The sequence below is a fragment of the Numida meleagris genome, chromosome 2, assembly GCF_002078875.1.
Source record: "Numida meleagris isolate 19003 breed g44 Domestic line chromosome 2, NumMel1.0, whole genome shotgun sequence".
In the NCBI taxonomy this organism is placed as follows: Eukaryota; Metazoa; Chordata; class Aves; order Galliformes; family Numididae; genus Numida; species Numida meleagris.
Genome location: NC_034410.1, coordinates 4,597,212 through 4,613,362, shown reverse-complemented (window position 1 = coordinate 4,613,362; position 16,151 = coordinate 4,597,212). Strand labels below are relative to the sequence as shown.

The window sequence follows — 16,151 nt, the reverse complement described above, 5'->3', positions numbered from 1 at the left end:
TCCAGACCTCATGCTAAAAGCTCTGCAGGGATATTTCTTCAAGGATTTTTTTTTTTTTTTTGATTATGACCCCTGGGATTATGGCCAAGTCTTTCCATCCATCTTCACTTCAACATGGCCTTCAATACTGACTTCATAAGTAGCAGCCTGAACTCACCTTTTAAAGTTTAGATTACAACCTGCTCTTGTACTCTTCCTTTCTATGCACTGTATGGAACATCCCAGGAAAACACCAAGCCTGAATCAAGAGGCTTTGTTTTACTGCTAATACATAATTTTGCCACCTGTGTGCAAACTCCTTGCATCTCCCCAACCACACACACAACACGATTTCAGTTCTCAGCAGATACAACGTGATTTCAGTTGTCCTCACAACTGCAGGGTACCAGTGCTGCAAAAACAGCTGGAGGACAGTGACAAACTCACCACTGTGAATGCTCTTAGTTTTTCCAGGCTTCCCATCCCTCTAATTTAAATAAGCATACAAAACAATAAATACAAAAATTAACCACTTCTTCTAGTACAGAAATAAGAACATTTCTGGAAAAGAAAAAGGACACTCAGGAAAAAATCCTCATTATTTTAGGCTTTTCAATATCAAGACAAGTATCTAGAAACTGTGTGTAATAGTTCAGCAAAAATGAAAACTATACCATTCACTCTCAAACTTTCAAGACTTCAACTAGCCAAAGTGGTATTTGTTTTGTTGATACTTGCAGTAATTTAGACGCTGGTGGTGTCAGTAATGAGAGCTGTGAATGATGCATGAAATGACACAATTTCTGTGCAATGCACGGAGGGAATACAATAATTGCTTTAGTCTGCTTTGTGCCAAATAATCCACACATACCCATCCCTCCACGCAGTACTTTCATAAAAGCCTACCTGACTGCAAAAAGGTCACCATTAAAATTCTGGTCTTGTTGCAGATTTCTTAAGTTTTCTGTCTTTTCTCCCATTAAATTGTCTTTCAGATCCCTGAAAATGACCTTTGATTTTCACACTGTTCTCCCCTCAGGGCTACTCCAAGGCACAGCAAAATCCTGGCACTCAAAGTGCTGCAGGGATGGGGGCTGGAGAAGGCACAGGGACAGGTAGAGTCTGTAGAGCCTCAGCCAGAGCTGGAAATCAGGCAAGGGAATCTCTCCTGGTGCAGGTGCTTTTACAAATTGCTCCACAGGTGACCAACCATTAAGGAAAGGAAATGGAGGCTTTCCCTTGCTGTTTCACACATCAGCAGTAAAACTTCCCCTGATAGCAGCCACAAGCTGTGGAGAAGACTGAATTAAACTTTTTGTTCACAGGCAATTCTCAGCTACTCAGCCTATTTCTGAATAAAATCTAATGAATATTAAACACGGAGTAGTCTTAAAAAATGTGTTCCAGGTTCATTCAAGCTACGTTAATAATTTCTGTTGCTCATTGTCTCAGAGAGTATAGCTTTCAATGTACAGCTGACTTTATTTTTTTATGTATGAATAAAGCTTGATTTATCAAATTGACCAAAGTAAAAGGTTTTATTGTAAATCTATTTTTGCTCATGAAGCAATAAAGCACTGTTTTGGTCTTTTCTCAAGACCTATATCATCTAAGCAGTGTGAAGCTTAAGGTCTCTTTAAAATAAAGTGTTCTTATCCTTCAACAGACTGAATATCAGAGCACCCTGAATGAATTTCACATAGCTGAAGAAAAAAACAAAGAAAGTGTTGATGATTTGTCCTTTTAGATCTCAAATGAACTTCCTATGAAACGTTTTTTCAGATCATGAATGCGCAGCTAGATAGCTTCCTGAACTAAAATTCCTTTCTTCCTGGCGTCTTTTCTAATTTAGAAATATTCATTTTGACAGACAAGGAAACAAGATTATTGTCAGAGAAATTTTCTCTACTTTTCCTGCAATTACAATCACTCCAAATCAATCCCCAGTTAATAAATAAGTGTTGCTTCCAATTATTAGATTTCCTGGATTCATGAGGTGTTGCAGAAAGATGTGAAAACATATTGACAATTGCTGTGATCTTTTTGACCAGGGTAATTAACACAATCACAACATCCAGAATTAAATATTACGCACTTCTTACTTCAGCTTGGATGACTCCAGCTCTTATTTGTTAAAACTGTCCTTTTTACTTAAAAATGCCTTCCTAACATTCACAGGAAGTTTCTCTTAAGAAGCTGGAGTTGTTTGAAGACTACATGTGAAAAGACTTGTTCTCTTGGAGCAACTAGAATGTTATCATTGCCTTTGGTATTGCTGCTTTCCTCCTCTTCTGCATCTTATCCAGTGGTAATAACTTCCAAAGTGGGGGGGAACAGTTAGGGATTCTAAATCGAACCAGCTAATTGTACTCCCAAGAATTATATGAGGAGCCAAGAACATCAATATGGACCTTGGAAAGACATGCCAGCTGCACCTCCTGAAGTTACCATGGTAGCCTTGGCCTGTGCTGCATCTTTCTAGGTCTGAATTTTCAGTATATAAGATAAAACTTTCTAGAACTGAATAAGGACATATTTCATTCACAGCAGTTCAAAGTTTCTGTAGAACAGTTCCATATTATCCTCAAAAAACTTTTCTATATTTTATAAGGAGGACAATTTAATCACACCAAACTGGAGTTGTTTTAGTGATCTTTTATACATGTATGACAATAGCTTTTATTTATCGGCATATAACTTTTAAATCACAGAATAATTCAGGTTGGAAACACCTTGGGAGGTCTCCAGTCTAACCTGATGCTCAAAGATGGGTCACTCATGAGGGAAGGGCTTTATCCAAGGAAATCTCCAAGGACGGAGACTGCACAAGCTCTCTGAGCAACTTGTTTCCATTCTTGGCTGTCTTAATCTATTTAAGCCCCTTTTTGTCTCAATTTATGCTCCTTGTCTCTTGCCCTCCCTCCATGAACCTCTATAATAATAATGAAACAACAAAAATATTTGAAATACTGCATTGATTTGAAAGGTAAATGAAAATAAACAACAACAAAAAACCCACATATCTATATTTGAAAACCAAATGCTATATCAACGTTATCACGTTCTGCCTAGTTATTTGTAACAGCCCACTGGAAACACCCTGTGTTTGAATAATACCATCCAAGTAGCTCTACTGAGGTCGCCAAGAGAAATGATAGCATATACCCTTGTTAGTTTCACACCTTTACATTATCACACTTTACCCGGACCAGGTTAAATCCCAATATTTGTTTACCCTCTGTAGACATGCTGGCTAAGAACTCCAGCCTGCTGAGAGTCTCAGTGTGACATCTGACCGAAAGGAGATGGCAACAGCTGAACTAGCTACTCTATACTTTCCTAGTAATCACCGAAGCTGAGGGCACAGAAGAGCTAATCATAAATAAACATAAAGTTTAGGCCAAATTTAGGCTGAAAACTCTCCTGATTTTTGCTGTTGCCTATAAAACTCAAAGTGAGATAAACCCCGCCCTTTCACTGTGGAATTTCCTTGTTCCCAGTTCCCAGTGCTGGTGAATGAAGGTAGAAAACAGTGTAGAGCTGCACAAAATAATTTAGAAAGACCCAATAAAGGCTGTTAGCATCCACCCTGAATGCCCCTTTGGGTGAGATTTGTCTCACCTCTCTGCAGACACCTCAGAACCAGACTGAAACACCTCCACCAGCTCTCCAACTGCCTGCTGAGATGCCTTTATTTCAGGTGATTGAATCACAAGGCAGCAGTGCTGACTGACAGCTACTGACTACCTGAGATATCTTGTGTGAGATGAGATAAATTCTGCTTCCCCATCTTCTAGGCCTGCTCTTCCACTTCAGCCAGTGGGTAAATGCTAAACTTCCAAACATCAGTGATTCTACAGTCATTGACAGGACTGAGCAAACATCATTAGTTGCCAGCAGACTGTGTACTTGTAAATACTCTAGCATTGCCTGATATTACATTGCTTCCTTAATGACTACTTACAGGACAGGCCTTCTTAGCAATTAGTGAACCGTTAAGTCACATTTCCCTTTGCATATTAAGGTTGGACTAATTTTCAGCTACTTTGCTATCATAAATAATTAAAATCTGTGCAGAGATCACTTTTTGTAAGTGCTTGAGCAGTCAATTGACAAATTGTCAAATAGCCAGTTGCAAGCCCTGAGGAAGTTAAAAACCTGTGGCAGCCACAGGAATCTTGAGAGAAAAGAGTGGAAGTGCCTTTAATGACCATAGACTAGTCTGTTGCAACAAGAGTTAAGGTGAATTAGATCTTAACAGCATAGTTATTAGTATATGCTCATGAACTTCATTGGTATTGGGAAACAATGACAAGGAAATGGCCAAACAATGCAAACAACCTGCTGGTCATCAAGAAGTGCAGAAGTGTCCAGAAATGGCTGGAACAAGATTGTGAGCATCAACAATGGCAACAGCAAATCCAAAAGCAGTGGGGCAGTTTGAACAGCATAATTAACAGGAAGGAATTCCCTACCCAGCCCTTTAGCTAAGGATAGTGGGTAACAGGAGGACAGAGGCTGGTGGAAAACTTTACAACCCATCGGCAGGATTCAGGACCATATCTCCAACCTGTGAGGAACCCAATGAGTGGACAAGAACTCAAGAAGAACCCACAGCCCAGAACTATGCACAGCATGGCTGGAACTGTGCTACAGAGAAGCCACATAACTCATAAAATTGCATATGTTTGTGATTAAACTTTGTTTGTATACAAGTCCATTGACACGACACGCTGTCACTTGGCTTTAAGTAGTGACCATTGCATGGAGACCTGAGATAAAGATCCCTTTCCTGTATTATATTCCCATCTGCTAAGAAAACTGACACCTTGCTGGACACAGATGATGGGACAATAAATCTCAGGTGTAGAGTTTAAAGAGAAAAAGGAAAAAAGAGAATAGATGAAGGAGAAGAAGAAGGAGGAGAAGAAGAAGAGGAAGAGGAAGAAGAGGAAGAGGAGAGGAAGTTAGGAGTAAGCCCTATCCTAATTCAGGTAGGAATAATCCTGTCTAAAGTTGATTACTATGTGCAAGAAACCCTGAGTGATATGAAATACATCTTGATTTGGAAGTGTCATAACAAGAAATATCAGCTGATGTGGAGACAGATTTAAGAAGTGTGGCCACAGAGGGTGAGTTTCTCATTTTTCAGACATGCAACATGGGTAAGAAAAGAAGAGAAAAGAGCTTTCACATTCATTTCACAAAATTTGGAAGGCTGGATCCTGCAAAAGGGACAATGGAAAGGGGCATGTGCTGCAGCTGGGAGATGGACAAGGTGTGATTTTTAGCAGCGTATTTTCCATTGTGTTGGACTGAAACCTCTCCAGACTTCATGTATATGCGAGGTTAGTGTAAAACAGAGGGAATTCGAATTCTCTTTATCCTTAAGGAATGAGAACTGTGCACTACTTAAAATTTACAAGAAGCTAAGTACATGTATGTAACAAGAGCTGGAGTTTTATTCAGATGTTTTTTACTAAAGAGTAACTTGCTTTTTTTGCCATGAAGCGCTCAGTGGAAGTGGCTTTAAATTTAGTGAAATTACTTGGCTCTGAAAGAAAAGAAAGTTAATTAAACTAAAACCACATTAATTTCAAACTTGTGTCCACAGGGCAGTTTAATGCAACCGAAATAATCAGTTCAGATGGTGTCACCATTATAGTTTGTACCGCAGAACCCCCAACTGGCTGAGGTTGGCAGGAGCTCTGGGTGCCTCTGGTCCCACCCTACCCCACCTGGGCCACCCAGAGCAGGGTGCCCATCCCCACGTCCATGTGATTTCTGGACATCTCCAAGGAGAAGACCCCATGGCCTCTGGGTCCACTGTCCATCACTTCTTCAGAGTATACAGAGCTTACAAAATCACACACACTGTGTGTTACCAGATCTAGGGACCTAAACATCAGACTGCCAGTAGGTCAGTTCTGGACATTGTATTTGCACTAGATATGTCATTTAAGAGGCAGTTTCTCACTTTCTGTGATTAACTTCACCATTTGCACTTTTCATTCCACAGAAAGAAATCTCGATTTCATAGAAAAGTTCTGCATCATTACAGAAAATAGTCTCAGGTTATTATCAAATAATCATAAATAAATCCAAAATGTAGTAGTACAAAATAATCAAAACATATGAATGGTAAAGGAGCAATACAGCACCACAGCAAGAAGCTCCAGAGCAACTTGTTCTGTTGGGTCTCTATATGAGTTATCATAGTTTATCATCCTTATCATCCTTACAGAATATCTTTGCATGATATACTGCTTTGAATCCATTTAAATGATGTCTCTAGAGATGTTGCTCTTATCTCTGCGGTAAAACAAATGCATTTATACCACTCCTAGAAGATAAAAGCTATTGCAGCTCTTTCAAATGCAAACCTGAAACTTCTAATCTCTGCCACTTCATCAAAGAGAAGAGTTCCTGAGATTTCTGCAAGTGCCAAAAGGTGGTCCTCTCTACTGCCAGTTCCCCTGCAAACAGCCAAGGATGTGTTCTCCTATTGGTTGTTTCATTCTTTAGCAATTCCCCACCAAAATTCGCTTATTAGTGTACTTGCTCCACAGTTTCTCGTGATAAAAGTATTCAACAAATAGTCCAAAACATTCCAAAAATAAAACAGAAATTTAATTAAGTCTTTGGTTAAAAACAAATCAATGTGAAGTAAGATCCATTTTTATTAATTGACAAAAAATAAATGTTAGGTTGTATCACAACAAGTAGCATAAACCTACATAAGATAAATTAATCTTTTTAAACTTAAGGTAATTACTGTTTTCTGTCTTTGTTTTGAAATAAAAGTTACAACTCAGGAACCCAAACTTTGTATATAAAAATATATCCACCATTCTTACGGAAATAAAAGTCCTCTATACACCCATATGCCTATTCTTTATATGCCCATGCTCTGTTCTGTATGTTATTTTTGAGCCTAGATAACACATTTCAACAAAATAATGGTACAAAACCATTTCCTGTGCAAACACATTGCATTTCAAGTAATACATACTCCCTTCTTCCGACTTTCCATTTCTTTTACATATCATCCTATGCAAAAAAAAAAAAAAAAAAAAGTTTCTACTTAAGTTCCTTAATAACAGGTGAGGGAATCCTGCAGGAGACCCTAGCACAAACCACTTCTATTCTAAGACAAAAGCAGCAAACCACAGAACTTACGTTCTTTCCTATGCCCTCTAAGTGAAGGTGCGAGGAGTCACTTCTTTTGGTGCAAGAGGAACACAGCCCAGTTATCTCACAAGAGAGTGTTGGAAATCCTCCTCACTGCCATTATCGGCTCCACTTCCCCTCTCAGCAATCCCTCGCCAGTCAGCAGTGCTCGTTATCAGGGTGTTATTTGTACGTGGGGGGTGCTGGGGGAGGGAAAGGAGGACGGCGCGAAGGCATCTATTTAGCCATCAGAACAACTGATGTGATGGTACACAGCCCCATGGGAAAGGCTGTAAACTCAGTAAGCAAAGCTGGGGAGGCTCCAAGCCGGGCATTGCTTTAAGATCTTTTTCCATCCATGGGTTTCTGACTGTCTTTTACAAGAAAGCAGACCATCGAGAGGGAGCAGAGCAGAGTGAACCGGCAGTGTGGGGGCAAATGTGTGTTTCATTCTCGCAGTGAGAGCTCTCTGCTCTGAAACATTATTTTTTTTTTCATTAAGGCATTGGCTTTTGTACTGTATTTGAGTATTTCAGTTGTTGCTTTAGTCAACTGTTAGGAAGGTGAATAATGCAGAATATACAAGATATACTGAACTGTTACGAGTGAGGCTGGGTAGAAGGCAGGAAAGCTGATGACAGTTCCATCACTGCATCTATGCGTATATACATCTACATGCTGAATAAAATGGGAGAGAGACTTCCCTAGGGCTGTGACTGCACTGCTGGGAAAATGGGACAGGGCTCATCCTGTGGCTCTGATGTTAACTGGCACAGTGCAAAAACTAGGAAACATTTCTTCTCAGAAGGAGTGGTGATGCACTGGCACAGGCTGCCCAGGGAGGTGGTGGAGTCACTGTTCTTGGAGGTGTTCCAGAGCCATGGAGATGTGGCACTGAGGGACGTGATCAGTGGGCATAGTGAGGGTGAGCTGGGGTTGGACCTGGGGTCTAAGAGGTCTTTTCCAACCTCAAAGATTCTGCAGTTCTCTTCTATGATTAAGCTACATTTTCTCATGCTTCAAAAACACAGAGGTAAACCAGAGTTCTCTCCAAGGAGGGACTCGTGTAATTTTAGTGGATCCTGGTGGTCCTGCAGGAGAACAGACATTTCTGTCACTGTGCTCTCCTTTCTCCACGTGGTTTTGCTTAGGAGCAGAGGGTGTGATCCTGCTAACGATTAATCTAATCCAAAGGATCCTGAGTATTGTATTTCAGAATTAGCCAGAGTGCTGAACTTTTTAAGGCAGAAGGAAGATGACTTATTTCTATTAAGCATTGTCTGTATAAGGATTAAATGCGAGCATCAGACACCAAAGTGACAGGTCAAGGCTGATACATTCTTTCAGAATGCATTTCTCTTTCAGGATCTGTAACATTTTACATATCCAAAATGGATCAAAGATAAGAAAGCACGCTGACCTCTGGGTGGAATATGAGATTGTGCCTCTACTTCTGAGTCCTTTCAAAATGTAAGAACTGTTTTGGCTAAGAAGATCTGGGTACAGCTCCTTCCCTATGTTAAATGAAATCAGGATCAATGAAGCAATCATTTCCCCCACCTGTGTTTTGGCCTTGGCAGCTTTGGTTGAGGTGGTAGAGAAACATTCCAGGTACACAATTTTGCAATATAGCGAGATAAATGCTATTTTATTTTCCAGTAAGTGTGGGTTGGTAGCTGATCTTCTATCTTTAAAGTGACCTTCTTTAAATTTCTGTAGGAATGTGAGAGATTAGGATAAAAGTCATGAGGGTACACCAGGTTTCTGACTCTGATGTGTTGGCAGAACATCGTCATTTGGGGCAGAAGTTTTTGTATGGCTCTGATTTAAGTGAGAGTGTTGCTGTAGGAAGAAGCACATACATAATGGTCAGGAAGACTATCCACGAGTGAAGTTAGGAAATCTCATGGTAGATTGAAACAGGCAAAAGATGTATTAACACACCCATTTCACAGTTGTCACTGCTCCCAGGCTCTGAAGTAAGCTCATGTACGGAAAGTAGCATGCTCTGATCAGCCAGACAAATCTCATATTTCATAACACACATTCCATTCATATTTTCTCTTGTTCCCTGCAAGCTATTTGATTGTCTTTGGTTGCATATAAAACCATCAAAAATTGTTTATTTTTATGGGTTTTTTTATTTTTATATATATACCTGCATAAAACCACTTTTAAAACCATCTGACATTAATTCTGAAGCATGAGATGTCAGAGTCTTGGCTTAGGTAGTTGTGAAGATCCTCTTCTCTGTATAACCACCTGCACCTTGTACTCTCGAACTGAATGAATAGGCAAATATTATGTGTGACATCCTACCTGTTATCTCTTCTCTGCTTTAGAGGAAAGTTTATAAACATAGGAAGGAATTATTGTCATTTCTGGGTGAAGAAAGAAGGAGCCACAACTCATGTTCATCTCAGGCTTTACCAGGTCCATGTGCTAAGCCTGAAAGGCAAATAAGTCTTCAGTTCTGGCCCAGACTTAATCAGAGAGAAGATTAGCTCTCAGCAATTAAAAATATTCTGGGGCATTTTCAAAAGGCATTTGGTTATACAGATTGCATTCAACATACATTCCTTCTGCACACTGAGTTAGCCTAGCCTGCTGATTGCTTACGGTCAAGGAAGAACTAAATCAGTTACAGTATTCAAAAAGTTTTGCCCTAATGGTTGGCTGAGAAAGCAAACGACCCACATCACCTGTTCTGGGCAGTGGCTTTGGGTCATGACTCACTAAGCAGCTTGTGAAGGGCAGCAAATCAAGAAAAATGCAGAAATTATGAATGACAGTAGCCAAAGAAAACATTCATTTACTGGAAGGAGAGAGGAGCTGTTGACTTGGCTCCATCTTAAATCCTGAGGTTATACATAAGCTTATGTATGATGGCATCTAAATGTGAATGTCTTTGTGAGCTGAGGACCACCCTGCACCTCTGCCTGCTGTGCCAACATAACACCTCCTTTAAATGTGTGGGGAGAAAATACACGTTCACTGCTGGATGAGCTGGTGCACCATTGCCAGTGTCTTTTCCTTCGTCGTCCAAAACAAAGCCCTGGTTTCACCCACTGTTCTCACAGCACGGCAGTTTGAGTCCCCTCTTCTTCATCAAGTGAAAAACCTCCAGCCTCAGCAAATTCAAACCAATCTGAGCAGAAGAAATTGGAAAAAGGAAAAATGTGAATGATGCCGTGAAAAAAATGTCAGCCTTGCTAAATGAAGAGCCAAAAAGCATTCCCCATTTGTAAAGAAAACATTTGGAAGTTATCTATATATATCAAGGTTCTTAGAGGGAAAAAATTGAGAAGCATTTAAATGACCAAGCAATGTTTGTGCCCGCTAGTGATACTAAAATGGCTTAATTAAGTGGTCAGATATTTGATTGATGAATATGTGGAGAGATATTTGAACTTAAAGACAAGCGAAACATATTCATATGATGTATGTTTGCTATTAGAAGAGAGCGTTATTCATTAAAATTAAAGTAGTTTAATCTACAATAGAGCTGAACAGTCAGCTTAAATTGAGATTGAAATGTCTCTTCCGTTTTACCCTCCACGATGTAACAACAGCTTTAGGGTAAGGAATGGTCACTTAAAAATAGTACAATGGAATTTCATTTCTTTGTTCTCCTTAACGTAACCACCAGCTTCATTCTGTGTGTTTCCTGTTGATCCTGTAATTGCGTGTACATACGTATCTGTTATAATAAATTACACTATTTTATAGCAATTTAGGAAATAATGAATGGAAGGTAGATTGTGAAAAATTATATATCAGGTGCAGCAATCAGTCAGCATCTATCCAGCTTTTTACGTAGCTTTCATTGCTATGGTAACAGGGGCACAATAACAACTACAATGACAGCTTTAATTGGGGGGCAGCAGATGAGTTGCACAAGTGTAAACATTTTTGCATGTATTTCTGAAATATCACAACATCACCAGACTTAGCAAAGATTAATTGCTGGACCTCTCCGAGAAGTCGGATACGATCTGGAAATGTTAACTATAAATCCTTTTCCCATTTCACTGCCATCCTCCCTTAAGGACATGGCATCAGTTTTCATTTTGTAACTGGACATAGTTTATCATTTGAGAAAGATGCGTCAATCAGAACTGGTTCAATTGTGCATTGTGGGGGAGAAGACATGAAACCCAAATAGAAAGTGTTAGCAACTGCTGTGCCTTCATCTGGGAAATGAGAAAATCTGCATTGTGATGCTTTCTTTCACTGCTGCTAGCAATACTGTGCGTTAAAATTCTTTGACAGCTTTCAGCTGTTCCATGTGAAATTATACAGCCGTTAATAAAGTAAAGCTTCACAGACTTGGAGCAGTTTGCCTATAACTAAAGTAGACTCATAGAATCACAGAATCATTAAGGTTGGAAAAGACCTCTAGGATCGCCGAGTCCAACCGCCAACCCATTCCGCCATGCCCACTGACCATGTCCCTCAGTGCCACATCTAGACAATAAATAACAGTTTCTTAATTGCAAGTATTGTGGTTCCTAATGCTAACATGGATTGGAAAAAAAAAAATAAATTTTACAACTTCTGTGAACGCACTGTTTCGGTACAATAATTTCAGCTATTACAGATATGGTTTTACTAGACAAACTAAGGGCAAAATCGCCCATCTTATGCTTTCTTTTTCCTATAAAGAAATCACCATGATGAGATTTGTGTTGGAAATTTTTCATTTGAGGGGGTGTGTCACTGATTTTATTCTTTCAATGTAACTCTGCTATGGAGAGCAGCCTCCAAATCACATCAATATCCACGAGATACGCTCATCTATGCAGTGTTCCCATGACCTCACAGCATGGGAACCCTTTCTGTGTAATTCCATCACACGTCCAATGTAGACCAAAATTTTCTGGTCAAGAGAGGAACCCCTCATAAATCGTGGCTTATGGGCTAAGTATTCATAGACCAGCCTGAAACCAAGGAAAATGGTGCAGCAGAGAGCTTTTAGGGATTTACGGTGGTTTTTACTGCACGGAGATTAGAATAGCTGTTATAATATATTACATTGCTGTTTTATTTTAAAAGAATAGCTGAAGCCATTTTCTGATCCACATAATAGTGAAGTCTAAATGGTATAAAGTAGTTAATTGCCATCTTTGTCAAAATAAAGACCTAGTATAAAGGAATCTCATTTCCTTTTATCAGAGAATGAAATTAAACAAAAAAAAAATCGCAGTGATGTAAAAAATTCAGCCTCTTTTGAATGGATAATTGGTATTACAGAGTAACAGGAAATTGCTTTCTTTGTAAGTATGTATTAAAATCATTGTTACATACAGTAATTCTCAGCTTTTTAAATGGTCCAATGCACATTTCAATCAGGAAAATTTGCTTATCATCTACTGAAATGGAAAAGTGTGCAGTGCTCTTCCCTCACTCCACAGTGGTCTATCAGAAACAGTACTGAGAGAATTAGAGCAGGGAAGTAAATCAAGTTAGAAAATGAACCTTACTAGTACTATTTCATCAAACAGCATTAAATATATCTAGATATTTCCCTATTTCTATCAGACATTGGATATTTACTCTTTAAGAAACCTTCCTATCCATCATATTTCTATTTTTTTTGCGATAAATACAAAAATCTTATTATCTGATGTAAATCAGAAGCAGCTTAGAATTACATCAAGATGTTATACCCTGATGTGTTGGTCCAGGCTGGCAAGAGCAATCTGTAACTTTCAGGAGTAACCAATTTTGAGGATCTACACACAAAGAGCAAGCGGATAAGCTAATTAATACATAATAAGCTGATCGACCTAAGCATCCATTTGGCTGAGTATGGTGATTTAGAGCCTGTATTATTCATCAGATTTGAATATGTGAAAAAAAAAAGGCTGTCAAACACTGTTTGGAAATACAGAGGTCTGTGACCCTTTGAAGCTGTGCGAAGTACTTGTAACAGCAAATCCTAACTGAGAAATCTCCAGCAGCTTTCCCTTCATTATCTTCATAACTAAATTCTGCATATATTACACGTTTCTTTGAGGTCTTTCTTCAGTATCTCTGCCTCTTTCTTTGCAATTTCCTGCTCAGTGATGACCGCTTTGGGCTCTGGTAGTCTGTGGTCAAAGAGAATTGAGCATGCAAGTTTTTTAGTCAGTTTTTATACATTTTCAGTTGATCTTTAAACTCCTGATGGAACAAGAGAGTGAGAGAAGAACTTCACAGTCAAGGCATCAGTCCACTACCACACAGCTTTCCAACCTGACGCCCCAAAACAGCTGAAGAGCTCTAATTTCATGAGGGTTCTCTGAGTTGGTATGCTATTTCCTAATTCACCATCAGGGAGAAAAATTTCTGTCTCTCTTCACTGTTGCTGCCACTTGTGTCAGGCTATGAGCATTGCTCTACGGTAGCACCAGTGTCATACAGTGAGGCTTTGTGGGTGCATGACTTTAGCATTTATTCTGGCAGCACAACTAACCGCCCTCTGCTCTTCACTCCATAGGGTATGGTTGCACGCTGAACCAGAACTCTGAATTTGGTGGAACGAAAAATTGTCCTTTTTATTTTGCAGTTGGTTTAGTTTTGTCTTTAGATTTGTTCTCCCGTCCACTTTACTATATGGCTGCACAGTCAAAGCTGCAGCTTAGCTGCAGAACCCAAGAACCCAAGGCCAGAAAACATAGAATCACAGAATTGCAGAGTGGTTTTGGTTGGATAGGGCATTAAAGCCCATCCAGTTCCAGCCCCCAGCTATTGGCAGGGACACCACCCACCAGCACAGGCTGCTCAGGGCCCATCCAGCCTGGCCTTGAGCACCTCCAGGGGTGGGCACCCACAGCTCTCCAGGCAGCAGTGCCAGGGCCTCAGCACGTCTGGAGTAAGGAATTTCTTCCTAATGTCTAACCGAAATCTATCTTCTTTTAGTTTAAAGCTGTTACCTCTTCTCCTGTCACTACACTCCCTGATGAAGTCTTTCCCCACTTTTTCTGTAGGCCCCTTTAAATACTGGAAGGCCACAATGAGGTCTCCCCAGAGTTTTCTCCAGGATGAACAAACCCAGCTCAAATCCTATCTTTATAGGATATATTATATATCCTCTGAGCAGCCCTCTGAGCATCATCATGGGCTCCTCTGGGTCCTTTTCTTTACTTACTATGTTAACCATCCATGAGAAAGGTCTTTTCCCCTCCCAGATCACAGAATCTGCTATGCCAGGTACTTCATCTTTTTACTTGAAATGTATTTCCTGTGACAGTCAATCCTGCTGATTTATGTTGAGAATGTTTGATCCAGGTGCAATGTCTAAGTCCTCTGACAGAGGATACCTGTTCTTTGGTATGGTCTACCATTAATCCGGGAACAGCAGCAGAAATGCTCTGGCAAAGGAGAAGAAGCTTTGTACCCTAGGAGCAACATTAAACCATAAGATAACTGCATGAGTATTTGCAAATTGAGAAATTATTGTGTTCTTTGAGCCAAAAGTAATTTAATTTGATGATATTAAAAGTAATTAATTACCTCTTTAAATATATGGGAATGCTTTCCTTCATTAAATTCTTTTTTAAAGTTACACTCATGGAAATTAAGATCTTCTAAATATCAGGTATCAGGAACTTTCTTCAAAGAATAACAGGAAATGACTAATACAAATACACAGCAAAGCCATTTGGTCATTCGCACAAAGGAATCTTCCTCCGGCTCTTTAATGGACTAATGCATGCTGAATTGTAATGGGGCTCATTTGCTCAACACCTACTTAAGGAGAAGACTCTGGGGTGCCTCATTTTCCCCCTCTCTTGGGCCTAACAAAGCAATATATTGCCTACGTGAAAGCATCTGTGACACTTTGATAGATACAGAGAGCTTCAGCCAATGCATAATTGGGCCCTGCTAGAAGTGTCTGAAATCGCCTTTCCGAAAACATGCTTTAAAGGTCTATCAAATTCAACTAACAGAATAGAAAATATCTAGGATTTGTTTCAGCACTCATTGCACCCTTCTCTTTTACAGATAAAAGAAGAGCTTGGAATTTGTGGAAACAGCAACACACGGCTGGAAGGTCAGAAGGACTCTTCCTGCTTTGTTCCAAGCATCCGCGCTCTGTCAGCCACAGCTGGTTTTGTGTCAGAATCACATGAAGGCCGGAGGTAGTAATAATCTGAAACAACATTAATGCCTCACCTGCGTCTCACCCTCATACTTGTGGTGATATGTGAGCTTCATTATCCTCCAGAAGGGAACATTCACACAAGCTGTCTACCGGCACTTGTTGTAACATTAAAAATCCACAAATGCCTCTGCACGTTTAAGTGCATAGATTTGTTTTTTTCCTGAGGTAAAATTAATGCCCTGTAAATGGAATCACATGTTTACATTATTTCATAAGCTGTGTTGTTTTTGTTCGCATACAATAATACAAACATTTTCTAGGTACCAGACTTGAAACACATACAGGACAAGATTTTTAGATCGTGATCCAATTCTCATATTTTAATAACAACACCTTTATCATTCAGTTTCTTGCAAAACATCTGGAGAAAGTGAAAAGGAAAGAAGTGTTTGAATTTCTGTACCAGTGTCACACAGCATCTCATTTGGTAACTGAAACTGTATTGTTTTTTTGTGGGTTTTTTTGGTAAGCAGAGTCATCAAGAGCTGGCATATTGGGTAGGGGTTACTTCTTAAGGCATCAAAGATTTGATATTTTTCACCTCTACAAAGAAAAGGCTTGATAGGAACCATTACTTTGTTACGTGGAAAGCATTCATTTCTGCGGGTTTGACCCATATATACTCTTTGGCTTAAAAACGAAGCAGAAGCTAGAAGGATTGTGTTGATAAATGGGTTTGATTTCACCCCAAATCTTCAGACTCCTGGGCTTTATGGGAACAGACAAGTAGTGTGCTTGGAATAGAGAGAATGGTAGGACAGTCTTTGTTTTTTAACTGGTGTACAGATACCACGTATCATACAAATGCTGAGTGTTTGGGAAGGCAGATCTTCTAAGATTTCTGGGAATCGAC

General features: G+C 39.6%; 1 protein-coding gene across 1 annotated transcript in view; it reads right to left on the bottom strand.

The window, feature by feature from the left end:
* Positions 1-1,121, bottom strand: part of LOC110394545 (sodium channel protein type 5 subunit alpha-like) — a 34,030-nt gene extending 32,909 nt beyond the window's left edge. The window contains exon 1 of the mRNA XM_021388456.1: positions 886-1,121. The gene's annotated coding sequence lies outside the window, so the exon portion shown is untranslated. The remainder of the gene's footprint in view (positions 1-885) is intronic.